At 35.4% G+C, this 15,884-nt stretch overlaps 2 pseudogenes; both read right to left on the bottom strand.

The window, feature by feature from the left end:
* Positions 1–165: 165 nt before the first annotated feature.
* On the bottom strand, positions 166–5,594 carry LOC122608530 (annotated as a pseudogene).
* Positions 5,595–11,529: 5,935 nt separating this feature from the next.
* Positions 11,530–15,105, bottom strand: LOC122607261 (annotated as a pseudogene).
* Between the last annotated feature and the right edge of the window lie 779 nt (positions 15,106–15,884).

The raw sequence follows: 15,884 nt of genomic DNA, 5'->3' as shown, positions 1-15,884 counted from the left end.
TTGCATACAATAATTGAACTTTTGGGCCTTCCGTCAAGTTCATTAATACGAGTAATTTTTTTGAGATGTCCTTAGGAAAAAAGTATTTTCTTTACTACATAGTTTAACAGTTTTCTAATGATTTTTATATGAAGTTACTTGTGCACAAAAAGTTAACACCACTGATTTTGCACTCAACTCAATAATCCACTAATCCAACGGCCTTATAATGTACCAACCTACTAGCAAAAACATGTTCGATCTTTACAGTGAAAACATGCGGTGTTTCTAAAATCATCACTTATGGCGACGATGATATAACAAGAGACGAAGATGATATCCCTAGCGACGAAGCAAATGTTGCAGTTGTGTCACCACTAAGGTACCTTTTGAGTCGATCCAAATCATCCGCGGCATCAAGCATTGTTGGTCTAATGGATGGTGAATCTTGTGTGCACAAAATGCCCAATTTTAACAACTCCCCAATAGCTACTTCCCACATTTTCATCACGTCAACCGATTGGTCTCTAGTGGTTCGCACCAATGAAGAGTCGACCACATGTTCCATGTGTCGATGGTAGTTGCTTTTGACCCATTTGTGAAGGCTAAGCCCTTCGCAGAACATATCGTCCGTTGGTCTTTTTCTAGTCACTATCTCAAGGACTAGGATGCCAAAACTATAAACGTCTCCCTTTGTTGATGTGCTTGATCCATACCCATATTCTATACAAAAACATGGCAACATGTGAGCCTTTGGTGATCATTTTATGTATTTATTCATGCGGCTAAATGCCTAAATCTTTTTGTAACCAACGGTTTAATTAAAATGAGATGTAATGAGTCGAGTGAAGCTGAGCTAACTTGTTTGTGAAAAAGGACCATTGGAAGTACATGACCATGTCTTAAATTTTTCTTCTTTTACTATTATATAAAGTTTTATGTTTTGGTAACTTGACACCGGTCTTGATGATAACACAACTTATATAACATCACTAGAGAAAACTTTTAGTTGATTATGAAATAACTTAACTGCCACACGAAAGATGATGCAACGAGTTTAATGTTGGATATTTTTGTGAATTTGGACTAACTTGTTTAATATTTTGGAGTAAACCACATTACTGATTCAATCTGAAAGTGGTTCTTGTTTTCAGAAATTAAATTTGTATCCTATTCGTTTTGCAATATACCCCCAACATTTAATACATTTTTATGCACTCGTCCCATGTTATAAAAGACGAGCATGGTACCCGCGCAATGCGGCGACAATGATGGGGAAGACGGTCTAGTAGTGTCAGAGATAGTATAATTAGTAGCGGTGTCAAGTGGTGTAGGTTGATAATTGTGATAGTGAAATTTTTTGAAATATATGGGCTTAAAATGTTAATTAATTATTAAAATAAAGGTTTAGAGTGTAAATTAATTCATTGAGGGCAAACTTGGTATTTTAAAAAAACTCTTTCCATAGTGGATGTTTATTAAGGGTAATATAGTAATTTCGTATGTAACTATTTCTAAAAGTGAGAGGTGTAATAATTTTTATAAGGAAGTATAGATAAATTACACGTATCAAAGTGGATGATTTCCTTTAAAATGACGAGCGAAAGTATCCGCGTGTTGCGGCGGTGAGATAGTGGGGGTGATAGGTCGTGGAGTGATGTGATAAGTCATAGAGTGTGATAGTCAAATGCCTTAACCGTACGGGTTCTGCCATCAGATTTAAAATTTGCCGAAATTATATCGAATGACATATCTAATGAAAGAACATCAAAATTTTAGAAACACCCATATAATTTCTATAATTTATCGATGTACGCTTTTTAAGATAAAAGATTTTTAATGAATTAGAGAAATAAAATGCTTTATGAAGGGAGACAAATAAGTGGTTGAAATTTGAGGAGAGAGAGAAAAATGAGTGTTTGAGATTTATTCTATATTTGTGGGTTTTTAAGTACTTAAAGTTTGAAAAATGAAAGGAGTAAATGTTTTATAATGTAGTATAGATTTAGAGAGGTTGGTTATTGTAAAACAAATATTAAAGTAAAACAAAATCTTGACCCTTTGATCATTATTAAATTGATGCACGAAGATTCATGAAAGTATATATATGATACACGATAATTTTCATGATGCCCGCAGTTAAGAAAAAACATATTGTTTTACTTTAATACTTGTTTTATTTTACCCTAACACTTAGATATAGATTTAGATTACACAACTTAGTACAAAACATACAATTTATACCTGGTGGAATGTAGCCAATGGAACCACAAAGCATATATGCAGTAGAATTTCCTAAGTTTTCAGTCTCACCTCCAATGGTCATAACCAATCTTGCAATCCCAAAATCAGAAACCAAAGCGGTCATATCATCGTTTAACAGAATATTGCTGGGCTTTAGATCACAGTGTATCACCTTCACTGGAGAATGATGATGAAGATAGGCCATTCCTTCAGCAATATCACTACATATATTCACTCTTTGAATAAGACTTAAATCTGACGAAGCTGGCCCTAACCCTAGTCCAGAATTTGGATATAAATGACCGTCTAAACTTCCATTCGTCATAAATGGAAGAATAAAAGCTTTAAAATCAGGTAAACTACATGTTGTTATGATTCGTATTAAATTCCTGTTACAAGAAAATGTCTAATGTGTTAGCACTAGATTATATCCCGCGTATTACGCGCCTAACATATATATATATATAACTAATAAAAAACTAATGTTTCATGATATCTTACATTGACAAATTATAAATAAAAAATATTAAAATAATAATAATACTATATTTGTTTACATATAATTAAATGAGTTAAAGTACATGTAAAAAAATAATTGCATGATATAGATTAAAAATAAAAAATAAAAAATTTGGTGATCAATTATCCACACACTTAATCTTCATATTACATTTGTATCATTTTATTAACTAAAAAGTATTAAATAAAATATGTTGAAAATCATTTTTATAAGTTGTTTTATTTTTTGATTATTCTAAACATTATGTACAGATCAAAAATATCGTTTATTTAAATATCATAAGATATTAACGATGTAAAATTAGATACTTATAAATATAATTAATATATTTATTACGTTATATTATAAAACATATATAAAGTCATAATTTGATAGAAAAAAATAAACAAAAAGTGACTTTCAGAAATAATATAAAGTTTAGGATTACTTTTTATAATTATATCATTAAATTATTTACTTTCCATAATTATAAAATGTAGGAAATTACTTTCCATAATTAATTACAATATTTAAATTTATTATATTAAATTAAATTTAAAAAAGTTAAAAAAAAAATATATGGCATCAGCATTTTGATTTTCTAATTAAAAGTTGAGTTTTATTTAAGGGTCCAAACTTCCTTATTTTTAAACTAAGGATTCTTGATTATAATACTTTGGGAAAATGTAGTTAATATTAAGGTCTTTTAATATATTAAAACTACTTTAGAGGGCACCCAAGTCTAAAATACCTGTGACGAATTCGTTTGAGGACTTGACATTCTCTGTTGAAAGTTTTTGTGGAGTTTCGTGTTTGCAATTGAAGTACTTTTACTGCAATCTGTGTTCCATCAGGTAATGATCCTTTGTAAACTCGTCCAAAACCTCCTGACCTGAGTAGTCTCTGATTATCAAATCCATTTGTAGCCAATACGAGCTCCTTATATGTAATTCGTGGAAAACTATGTGTGGGTTCTGGTGGAGTTCTCATTATCTCTGGTTGGGTGTTAGAGCTCATGAATCGTTTCAAGTACTTCCATCCGATCAAACAACCGATTGCTGCGAGCAGGATCAATATTACCACACCAACATAGAAAAAGACTAAAAAAGTTGGCGAATTGAAGTACTTCTTCTTGTGAGAGCAAGTTTGGAGGTTTGACATGTGGCCACAGAGACGTCGGTTTCCTAAAAAGGAAAGACTTGTAACTGAATTGAAAATGCCACCAATGGGAACGGTACCTTGAAAGTCATTGAAAGAAAGATTCAAGAATTTGAGGGTATGTACATTGCTTAAACCTACTGGTATCTTTCCTGATAGACTGTTGTTAGATGCGTCAAACGCTTCAAGGCTTGTAAGCTTGCTCAAGTAGTCTGGCAGCTCACCTTGAAAAGAATTGCTCGACATATCTAGAATCTCTAAAGCCATGTAGTTAGAAACTCTAGGAAATATGGTTCCGGTGAGGTTATTGTGTGAAAAATTCATCTCCCTGATTGTTTCTAGCTGGCTAAGTTCACGGGGTAGTGGTCCTTGTAGGTGATTATGAGAAAGTTTCAAGAATATTGCATTTCGTCTCATGGCTGATAATAATTCGGGAGGTATGTCTCCAGATAATCTGTTGTGTGACATATCTACATTGGATAGACCTATACATTTTCCTAAACTAGAAGGTATTTTTCCGGAAAGCTGGTTATTATTAAGGGAGAGTGAACTTAGACCAACCAAATTCCCTAAGCTTTCCGGGATTTTGCCTGTGAAGTTGTTATGTGACAATTCAAGCTCACCCAAATGAAGAAGTTGCCCAAACTCTTCCGGGATCTCTCCTATCAAAAGATTGTGAGATAACCAAAGTCTATCTAGTCTTGACAATCGACTGATTTCTGGTGAAATTGTTCCGTTGAGATAATTGGAATTCAAGTTCAGATAAATTAAGCGTGAAAGGTTAGCAATGACTGGTGGAACTGAACCATAGATTCTGTTTTCGTGTAGCAAAATGTAACGTAAATCGGTACTTAGTCTCCCAATCGAATCAGGAAGGGTTCCTCCTAGGCCCATACCTCCTAACTCAAGCTCATTTAGCATACTACAGTTTGAAAGGGCAGTAAAAAAGATGTCAAGATTATTGTTTCTGTCATGGCTGACCATATTGTTATACGATAAATGAAGAAACAGAAGTTCTGTGAGCTTAGAGACTAGCATAGATGGAATTTCGCCCGAAAGATTGTTGAACTCGACATCAAGATTGTACATATATGAAGCATTTGACAAAGAAAATGGTATTTTACCAGTGAACCGATTGTTATACAAATTTAGATTCCATAGTTTTGGACAGTTGCCTATTTCTGGTGGAATATGTCCGATAAGAAGATTGAACGAAAGGTCTAAGTTTGAAAACAAAGTGCAGTTTGAGAATAACGAAGGTGGCATATGACCGTGTAATTTGTTGCTACCAAGATCAAGAACGGTGAGATTTGATAAAGAAGATAAAGATTCTGGAATCACACCGTTTATATAATTGACGTCAAGAAGAAGAACTCTAAGATGCCTTAAGGATGAGATGCCATAAGGAATGTTCCCATATAGCCCATTATCCGAAAGATTTATCGTTCTAAGGCCTGTAAGATTTGTGATAAAAGGTGACAACAGGCCAACGAGTCCCCCTCCAGCGAGGTCTATTCTTCTGACACGGTCTCCATTATGTCAATGGATTCCATTAAAACTGCAGACTTCAGTAGTCTCATTCCAATTTGAAAGCATTGACTTCGGGTCAATCTTTATAGCCTTCTTGAATTCCAGCAGTGTATCTTTATCCGTCTGAAGGGAATGTTGATGACTCATTTGGTCTCCCAGGACCACAACTAGATTTTCAAGAACAAAGAACATGAAAAAGAAGATATTTTTACGGAAGGACATTTTGAAAAGGTGCAAATATTTTGTGTTTATGCCTACATTCGATATAGTGGAAAGTACTTGAATTGCCACACTGTGGTTTGTGGGTGTCTATGTTAAAGTCCCGTTTAGTATAAATAGTTGATTTGGGCATGATTCTTACTATAGTTTTGTTGATGGTGGTGCATATATGTATGATGAGTAGATCTACACTATAATAGTTGGTGGAGAATGATAGCAACTGTGGAAATATGTTTACCTTTCAAATTTGAAGTCCATATTGGTTGGCTAACCACTATATGCATGCTTCAAATATGTCAATATGTGATTTTCACAATTCATATATTCATTATATGAATTAGACGTGGAGCCTCTTGTATTTGTCAAAAGGAGTAGAGGAAAAGAGAAACATGGAAAATGTGTTTTCAAAGTTTACAAGCTAGCCTATGGTGTAGTCAGGAGACTTTGACAAACACTACGCGCTATATAATAATACATGCATGTAAAGAATATATATCACATAGCACGAACACAAAACACCATCAAACATAATATATATTATAGATACAAAATTCTCTATCTATTTTTCCTTTCCTCCAAACTCTGTAAACACTGCAAAATTATAGTGGATTGTTTCTCGGCTTCTGTCACCCATGGTTTTTTCCCGTTTTGGGTTTTCCACGTAAATCCTTGTGTCTCTATTACTTTATTTCTATTTGGTGCTTGATTACATTTGATATATTAATTTCATTCCGCGTCAAACTAATATTACTATAAGCTTTTCTCGGATTCTTGGGTGTGTTATCACACACACGTTTACTACAATTGGCATCAGAGCATCCGGGTTTTGATATTAGTTACTGGATATAGTTTAACGAGTGGAAAATCATGTCTACAATGAAATTCGATATTCTATTGTTAGATCGAAACACCATTCAGATAGATTTACACAAGGCACTTGTGGGTTCTGCAAAGATGCCCACATCATGGACCGAAAAAGAAAAAAAGATGAAATATCTAAAAGCTCTATCCCAAATTCATTTGCACCTGTCAAAGGATGTTTTGCAAGATGTTTTGAAAGAAACTTTAACGGCTTCTTTATGGCTAAAATTGGAGCAATTGTTGATGACTAAGAGCTTACCGAACAAGTTGCATTAAAAGCAACTGTTGTTCAATCTTAAAATGATTGAAGGAGGTTCTTTAGCTGAACGTATTTCCACATTCAAGGAGGTTCTTTAGCTAAACAGGATCATACATATTACAATATTAGAATTAAACATATAAATGCCCGACTAAGATACTTGGTGGCTTCACAACTAGTTCATATAATTCACAAGACATCAACAACCACCAGGTTGTAGTGACTCGAAGCTTCAGTACAACTTTAATTATCCTTTCCCAAGGAATGGCTCTTCATAAAATATATTATGGGCTAATGCCTAAGTTAAATACTGGTTTAAGGGGGTGTCTCAATGTGTTTTGTTGATTGTTATATATATATATATATATATATACTAAGCGATCATCATATTAATCAACAGTTTATAAAACGGGCATTACAAAATAGCTTTTGGATCTCATATTGTTTGAGATTGTAATAATCATACTCTAGCAAATTCTAACTATTTAAGAAACTACTAGACAAAATGACTCTACATGTTATTTTCCTATAAGGCTATAAGCACCAAGCAGTTAGTGAAAAGAAATTAATAGTGTGATACAAATCCAATAGTTGAACTAAGTCACACTAAGTCAGAACTGGCGCAATCGAAGATAGGGCCAATTGAAGATGGCTGGTTTGGATTAGACCCATAATAAGGCCCATTTGAAGCTGAACGAGGGAAATCAAGGAGGGAACAAAATGGAGGGAAAAGAGAAGTGATGGGGAGTCATCCACAGACAAGTGGTGGAGGAGTTGGGTTTAATAACGGTTAGTTAATTGCTTATTAGGATTAGTATTAATATTAGGTTTATTTTCTGTTTTGGAGTCACAATGGTTTATATCTTAAGTTAGGGTTTAATTACCTTGTAATTGGAAATCTTTCCTTCTTGAATTGGGACTTTATTTCCAGTAATTGAATCTTTTGTTTGAATCTAATACTCAGTAACTATTAATTCGTTCCATTGTCGGAAAACCTTCAATCCTCACCATTTCAAATCCACACAAGTTATCTCATATCAACCCATCATTAATTGTTGAGCAACAATGACACCTTCTACCCGTAATAACCCAAATCCAAACAGTACCAATCCAAACAACCCAGACCCCGTGGCTGCTCAATTGGCAGCCATGGCATCGTCTATGGACTCACTACAACAAGAAGTACAACAATCAAAACGCAACAAGCCAAACAAAAAGAGAAATCAAGCAATTTTAATTGATTTGAAGATGAGGGTTCATCTGGTGGTAACCACCGTTACTACAGACCCACGCGGTTGGATTCTCAAAGCAGAAAAATATTTCCGATATTACAATGTACCGGATGAGGAACATGTGGATGTTGCAGCTATGCATCAAGAGGGTGATGCTATGGATCTCTACTCATGGCTCTCTACTAACGAGAATATTGAGTATTGGGAAGAGTTAGTTCGTACTCTCCAAAAGAACTTTGGTCCTGCCGAGTTCCAAAACCCCGACGAACATTTGTGTAGCATCCGATAAACAGGTACAATACAAGAGTACCGGCAAGAGTTTGCCAAGCGGTCCTCCTGGGTTACTAACTGGCCCGAACACTGCCTATTGGGGGTATTCCTCAATGGTCTTAAAGATGATCTCAAAGCTGATGTTAGAATCCACAAACTGAGAACTGTGTACAAGGCTATGAGTATCGCCATCGAGTTTGAATCCAAGGTTGTTCAACAAAATTTGGGAAAAGTCATCCTTCTGCCGCCAAAACAGAACAGGTACCTTCACAACAAGTGTTGCAGGCCAGAAATGAACTGAAGCCCGTCTTTATGATGTGGAAACATGGCCGGTACATACGAGGGGAATGTTTCCGATGTGGGGATAAATATGGCCCCGGACATCGTTGCAAAACAGGAACATTCAAACTTCTTGAGATCACTTAAGGGGGAGAAGCTGCGGAAAATGAACACGAATTTACTGGCAAACTAGCCAAGATCAACCTCCATGCACTATTTGACCAGTCTTCTCCAACAACTATGAAACTTCGTCGCATTTTAGACAAGGCAGAAGTTCTAGGTTTGATTGATAGCGGGTCCACACACTTCATATCTGATAAGTTGGTTAGTGATCTGAAGCTCATCACCCACTTTACTGCTCCTTTCGGTGTCCAAATTGGGAATGGTGATGTCCTCAGATGCAACCTCCTGATTTGCAAAGATGTTGTACTACAGGTGGCGGACCTACCGGTAAAACAAAACTTCTATGAATTTTCTTTGCTCTGGGAGCAGATGTGGTACTTGGTATTCAATGGTTAGCAACACTTAACACACTATGAATGGTAAGGAGTATAAGCTACACGGACTTCCACCAGATTGTCAACCAGTTGCAACATTTAGCCACCTAAGTATTGAACCATTCCAGATGCACACAACAAGACTAGGGGCCTCGTTTTATGTTGCTCGACTTGAGGACAGGCCGATTCTCCGGGCAGGATGCATTGATACAAACCCAATTGTAGATGCAGATTTGTGTGATAGTAGCAACCTAGATTTGATTAACTTTTTTGTTCTTAGGAATATCTATGTAATTGTTGAATAATAAGTCGTTAGGACTTACGTTTGTGTTTAATGATTACGTTTGAACTTCAATGTGACATCTGTTTATGTTTATTGTTATGTTTGTGAGTTATATTCTTGTTTTGGAGGTACAAGAATGTAGAGCCAAGGTTATAAGTGTCGTAAAACACTTAAACAATGGCTGGACGTTATGTACAAGTAAGACAAAGGACCAAAAGGGACGCTCCTCGTGCTAACGTCATCAACACTTTGAGTTGCCCTCGTGCTGACGTTAGCACGAGCTCAAAAGGGTTTTGGTGAATTAGGCTTATGGACTTCGTAATTAGGTCCAAGCCCACACGAATTGAACAAGTACAACTATAAATACACACCCTAGTTATGAATTAAGTAACGAACCGAAGATTGAAAGTCGAATTGTTGCTCCTGAATAATCCTACACGAAGAACAAATTCGTGTGACACCTTAGGTTGATTACTTACTCATTAATTGATCGTTCTATTTGGGGTATTGTCAGGAAAGCTTCTCGGGTTTTGGACTGTTGGCAAGTAATGACATTGGATTTAGGGATTAGACCATTATGTATAAACTTTGTTTAATGTTGTGTTATTTCCTTTTAACACCATTTGTTACCCCAAATTTCCATACCCTTTTAAATACCCTGTTCAACACAGAATTCATTACAACCCTCTAAGACCTCTTATGGTAGACGTTATGGTGCTTGCGTCATGGCGGTGAAGGAACGATTCTAGTACAAGCCTATGGTAAAAGATTATGCATCACGACTAGACTTTGAGTGATCATCCAAATATTCAACCCCAATAGTAAGTTAGTTGGAGTAGGATAGATGAAATATCATTGATTCGATTCTTCTGTGCTTAGTCGTGTTTTTAAGGCTTGTGTATTAATCAATTATTTTCAAACATTCCAGTTTTCATTTAAGAATAAAACTGCCTAACTATCTCTTTTCATTTTCATTAATGGTTGAACTTTTTTTTTTATTACTGAAATGTTGTTTCCATGTGAGTACCAAGGTAATTTGTGTTTTTAAGCTTGGAATTGCTCGAGGACAAGCAAAACTTAAGTGTGTGTGTGGGTGGGGGGGTGGGTGGGGATTTGATATGTCTTATTTTATACACATTTCCACAATGTATTTAGTTGTTTTTAAATGGATTTTGAGTCGTTTTCGTATACATTTGGTACGTTTATGGTATTTGTTAGTGTTTCAGGTTACTATGAGTATAATTCTGGAAGAAACGACAATTTTGAGGTGAAAGAAGTACTTACAGATGTTTTTTGAGACGCGTGGATAAAGATTGAACTCAAGTCAAAAGTCAATAATCAAAGATCAATAGTCAAAGGTCAACAACCAAGAATTAATTACTATTCCATAATTGGTTTTCATATTTCATGTATAAATAGGGTTGATTTCTCACTCTAATTGATACAACAATTCAATACAAATTACCTCTTTTTTCCAGCCGTTTTTAAGACCATTTTGGAGATATTTTCATTTATTGAATCATCTTTGAAGATCTCAATCACGATTGGATTATTTCGTTCATTGCTTTCGATTTCTTTCATTCGGTACAATGTTTTTTTAAAGATAAAAAAAGACTTTTAAAGTTTTATGAAAAACTATAATTTAATTGCGTTTTTACTTTCATTTTTAAAAAAAAAAAAAAAATTTGAAAACAAGGATTGTTTTCCTACTAAATACCCCTTGGTTTCTTTGCAACCACAAACTCACAAAGTCATCAAGTGAAATTAACTTTAATTTTTTAATTATGATTATGAGACAGTATTTAGCAAGTGTAGCAATTGCCGACAATAATTAAACTTTTGGGGTTCACATCAAGCTCATTATAATTATCATTTTTAGACATCGTTTGAAAAAAAAAAATTAGAAAAGAAAAAAAAACACCTAGTTTAACAATTTTCAAAGGGCGGCTTTCGAGTTGTAGCTTTACAAAAAATGCTAAATAAAACCCCTAGGGCTTCACTTAACGTGCATAAGTATAAGTTGTACATTTCCATATTAAAAACTCATCCCTGAATTTTATGGTAAATGTATAACTAATTAATACACCTTAACGAAAGCTCTTAGGGCTTCGTTTAGCCAAATGTATATAGGGAGTATGTAGTTACTAGTTACTTGTGCAAAAAATGTTAACACCTAACACCACTGATTTTGCAATCAACTCAATGAAAAGATAGTGTTTCTAAAATCATCACTTATGGCGACGACGGTATACCAAGAGACGAAGATGATATCCCTAGCGACGAAGCAAATGTTGCAGTCGTATCACCACTAAGGTACCTTTTGAGTCGATCCAAATCATCCGCAGCATCAAGCATTGTTGGTCTAGTGGATGGTGAATCTTGTGTGCACAAATTGCCCAATTCTAACAACTCCCCAATAGCTACTTCCCACATTTTCATCACATCAACCGATTGGTCTCTAGTCGTTCGCACCAATGAAGAGTCAACCACATGTTCCATGTGTCGATAATAGTTGCTTTTGACCCATTTGTGAAGGCTAAGCCCTTCTGAGAACATATCGTCCGTTGGTCTTTTTCTAGTCACCATTTCAAGAACTAAGATGCCAAAACTATAAACGTCTCCTTTTGTTGATATGCTTGATCCATACCCATATTCTATACAAAAAGAAATGGTTACATGTGAGCCTTTTGTGATCATTTTATGTATTTGTGCATATTGTGACCAATTATTTAAAAAACATGAGATGTAACCAGTCGAGTCAAGCTGAACTGAATAGAATTAGGTTGCTATTTTAGAAATAAAAGTTAGAGCCAAGTAAAATTTGTGAAAAGGACAATCAAAAGTACATGGTTATGTACTAAATTTGTTTTGTTTTACTATTATCATAAAGTTTTATGTTTTGCTAATGTGACACCCATTGTAATGATGCAACAACTTATATAACGTCACTAGAAAAAACTTGTGGTTGATTACAAGATAACTTAATTGCAACGTGACAGTTGATGGGATGCGTTTAATACGTTTTTATGCACTTGTCCTGTGTTATAAAAGACTATGATGCAAGATTGCAAGTTGTTACTTGTAAAAATATACAGTAGTTTAGTACAAAACTAACAATTTATACCTGGTGCAATGTAGCCAATGGAACCACAAAGCATATTTGCAGTAGAATTTCCTAAGTTTTCAGTCTCACCTCCAATGGTCATAACCAATCTTGCAATCCCAAAATCAGAAACCAAAGCTGTCATATCATCATTTAAAAGAACATTGCTCGGTTTTAGATCACAATGTATCACCTTCACTGGAGAATGATGATGAAGATAGGCCATTCCTTCAGCAATATCACTACATATATTCACTCTTTGAATAAGATTTAAATCTGTCGAACCTGATCCCAACCCTGGTCCTGAATTTGGATATAAATGACCGTCTAAACTTCCATTCGCCATAAATGGAAGAACAAGAGCTTTAAAATCAGGTAAACTACACGCTGTTATGATTCTTATCAAATTCCTGTTATAAGAAAATGTAGAATGTATTAGCATTCTGGATTATACTACTTTGGGATAATGTAGATAATATTAAGGCATTTGAATCTTTTAAATATACTTTAGAGGGCACCTAAGTCTATAATACCTGTGACGAATTCGTTTGAGGACTTGACATTCTCTGTTGAAAGTTTTTGTGGAATTTCGTGTTTGTAACTGAAGTACTTTTACTGCTATCTGTGTTCCATCGGGTAATGATCCTTTATAAACTCGTCCAAAACCTCCTGACCCGAGTAGTCTCTGATCATCAAATACATTTGTAGCCACTGCAAGCTCCTTATATGTGATTCGTGGAAATTTATGTGTGGGTTCTGGTGGAGTTTTCATTATCTCTGGTTGAGTGTTAGACCTCATGAATCGTTTCAAGTACTTCCAACCGATCAAACAACTGATTGTTGTGATCAGGATCAATATTACTACACCAACATAGAAAAAGACTAAAAAAGTTGACGACTTGAAGTACTTCTTCTTGTGAGAACAAGTTTGGAGGTTTGATATGTGGCCACAGAGACGTCGGTTTCCTAAAAAGGAAAGACTTGTAACTGAATTGAAAATGCCACCAATGGGAACGGTACCTTGGAAGTCATTGAAAGAAAGATTCAAGAATTTGAGGGTATGTACATTGCTTAAACCTACTGGTATCTTTCCTGATAGACTGTTGTTAGATGCGTCAAACGCTTCAAGACTTGTAAGCTTGCTCAAGTAGTCTGGCAGCTCACCTTGAAAAGAATTGCTCGACATATCTAGAATCTCTAAAGCCATGTAGTTAGAAACTCTAGGAAATATGGTTCCGGTGAGGTTATTGAATGAAAGATTTATCTCTTTGATTGTTTCTAGCTGGCTAAGTTCACGGGGTAGTGGTCCTTCTAGGTGATTATGAGAAAGTTTCAAAAATATTGCGTTTCGTCTCATGGCTGATAATAATTCGGGAGGTATGTCTCCAGATAATCTGTTGTAGGACATATCTACATTGGATAGACCTATACATTTTCCTAAACTAGAAGGTATTTTTCCGGAAAGCTGGTTATTATTAAGAGAGAGTGAACTTAGACCAACCAAATTCCCTAAGCTTTCCGGGATTTTGCCTGTGAATTTGTTATGTGACAATTCAAGCTCACCCAAATGAAGAAGTTGCCCAAACTCTTCCGGGATCTCTCCTGTCAAAAGATTGTGGGATAACCAAAGAGTATCTAGCCTTGACAATCGACTGATTTCTGGAGAGATTGTTCCGTTGAAATAATTGGAAGTCAAGTTCAGATAAATTAAGCGTGAAAGGTTAGCAATGACTGGTGGAACTGAACCATAGATTCTGTTTTCATGTAGCAATATGTAACTTAAATCGGTACTTAGTTTCCCGATGGAATTAGGAAGGGTTCCTCCTAGGCCCATACCTCCTAACTCAAGCTCATTTAGCATACTACAGTTTGAAAGTGCAGTAAAAAAGATGTCAAGATTGTTGTTTTGATCATGGCTGACCATATTGTTATATGACAAATGAAGAAACAGAAGTTTTGTGAGCTTGGAGATTAGCATAGATGGAATTTCGCCAGAAAGATTGTTGTACTCGACATCAAGATTGTACATACTTGAAGCATTTGACAAAGAAAATGGTATTTCACCAGTGAACTGATTGTTATACAAATTCAGATTCCAAAGGTTCGGACAGTTCCCTATCTCTGGTGGAATATGCCCGATAAGAAGATTGAAAGAAAGGTCTAAGTTTGAAAACAAAGTACAGTTTGAGAATAAAGAAGGTGGAATCTGACCGTGTAATTCATTGCTACCCAAATCAAGAAGAGTGAGATTTGATAAAGAAGACAAAGATTTTGGAATCAAACCATCTACATTATTGAAGTCTAGAAGAAGATTCCTAAGATGCCTTAAGGATGAGATGCCATAAGGAATGTTCCCATATAGCCCATTATTCGAAAGATTTATCGTTCTAAGGCCTGTAAGGTTTGTGATAAAAGGTGACAACAGGCCAACGAGTCCCCCTCCAGCGAGGTTTATTCTTCTGACACGATCTCCATTCTGGCAATGGATTCCATTGAAATTGCAAACTTCAGTAGTCTCATTCCAATTTGAAAGCATTGACTTCGGGTCAATCTTTATAGCCTTCTTGAATTCCAGCAGCGAATCTTTATCCGTTTGAAGGGAATGTTGATGACTCATTTGGTCTCCCAAGACCACAACTAAATTTTCAAGAACAAAGAACACGAAAAAGAAGATATTTCTACGGAAGGACATTTTGGAAAGGTGCATGTGTTTCGTGTTTATGCCTACATTCGATATAGTGGAAAGTAGTTAAAATGCCACACTGTGGTTTGTGGGTGTCTATGTTAAAGTCCTGTTTAGTATAAATAGTTGATTTGGGCATGGTTCTTACTATAGTTTTGTTGATGGTGGTGGATATATATATATGATGAGTAGATCCACACTATAATAGTTGGTGGAGAATGATAGCAACAAAACCGGAACATAAGAAGTTGACCCAATATTTTTTGATGTCAAATTGTAGCCACTTTTAGAGCTTTCATGAGGTTGAAACCATTTGTTGAGGAATTTTTGAAGATCTTTTGTGGCCATTGGAGTATTGGGTAAAAGGGATATATTCTCAAAGGACATTGTGATATGATGTGTTTATGGGAACAGGGTTAGCCCATTTGGCTAGCTAAACGGCATTTTCTCGGTCCTAAGGACATAGCTAAGAAGGGTGACTCAAGCCAAACAAACTGAGTCCAATTCAATGAATTGTTTGTGTGGCTGTGTAATAACTTTGTAGCTCGTTTGGAAGCTTTTTAAAAACTTTGTACCATACACCGGGTGAGCAAAACCTAACCCATTGACCAGAATAGTGAATGATTCGAGCAGGTCAACAGACTCAACAATAATCAACGCCTCAGGAACATGATTCCATCGACTTGTTAAAACTCACTTTTACTAAGCTAAAATCATTGATTAGACACAAAACTTGTAAAATTTGGCAAGTTATAATACCAAGAATCAGAACAATTGGCAACTTGAGG

This window comes from Erigeron canadensis, chromosome 7 (assembly GCF_010389155.1).
Source record: "Erigeron canadensis isolate Cc75 chromosome 7, C_canadensis_v1, whole genome shotgun sequence".
NCBI classification, from domain to species: domain Eukaryota; kingdom Viridiplantae; phylum Streptophyta; class Magnoliopsida; order Asterales; family Asteraceae; genus Erigeron; species Erigeron canadensis.
The sequence above is the reverse complement of the archived record's forward strand: the minus strand, read 5'-3'. Positions and strand labels throughout refer to the sequence as shown.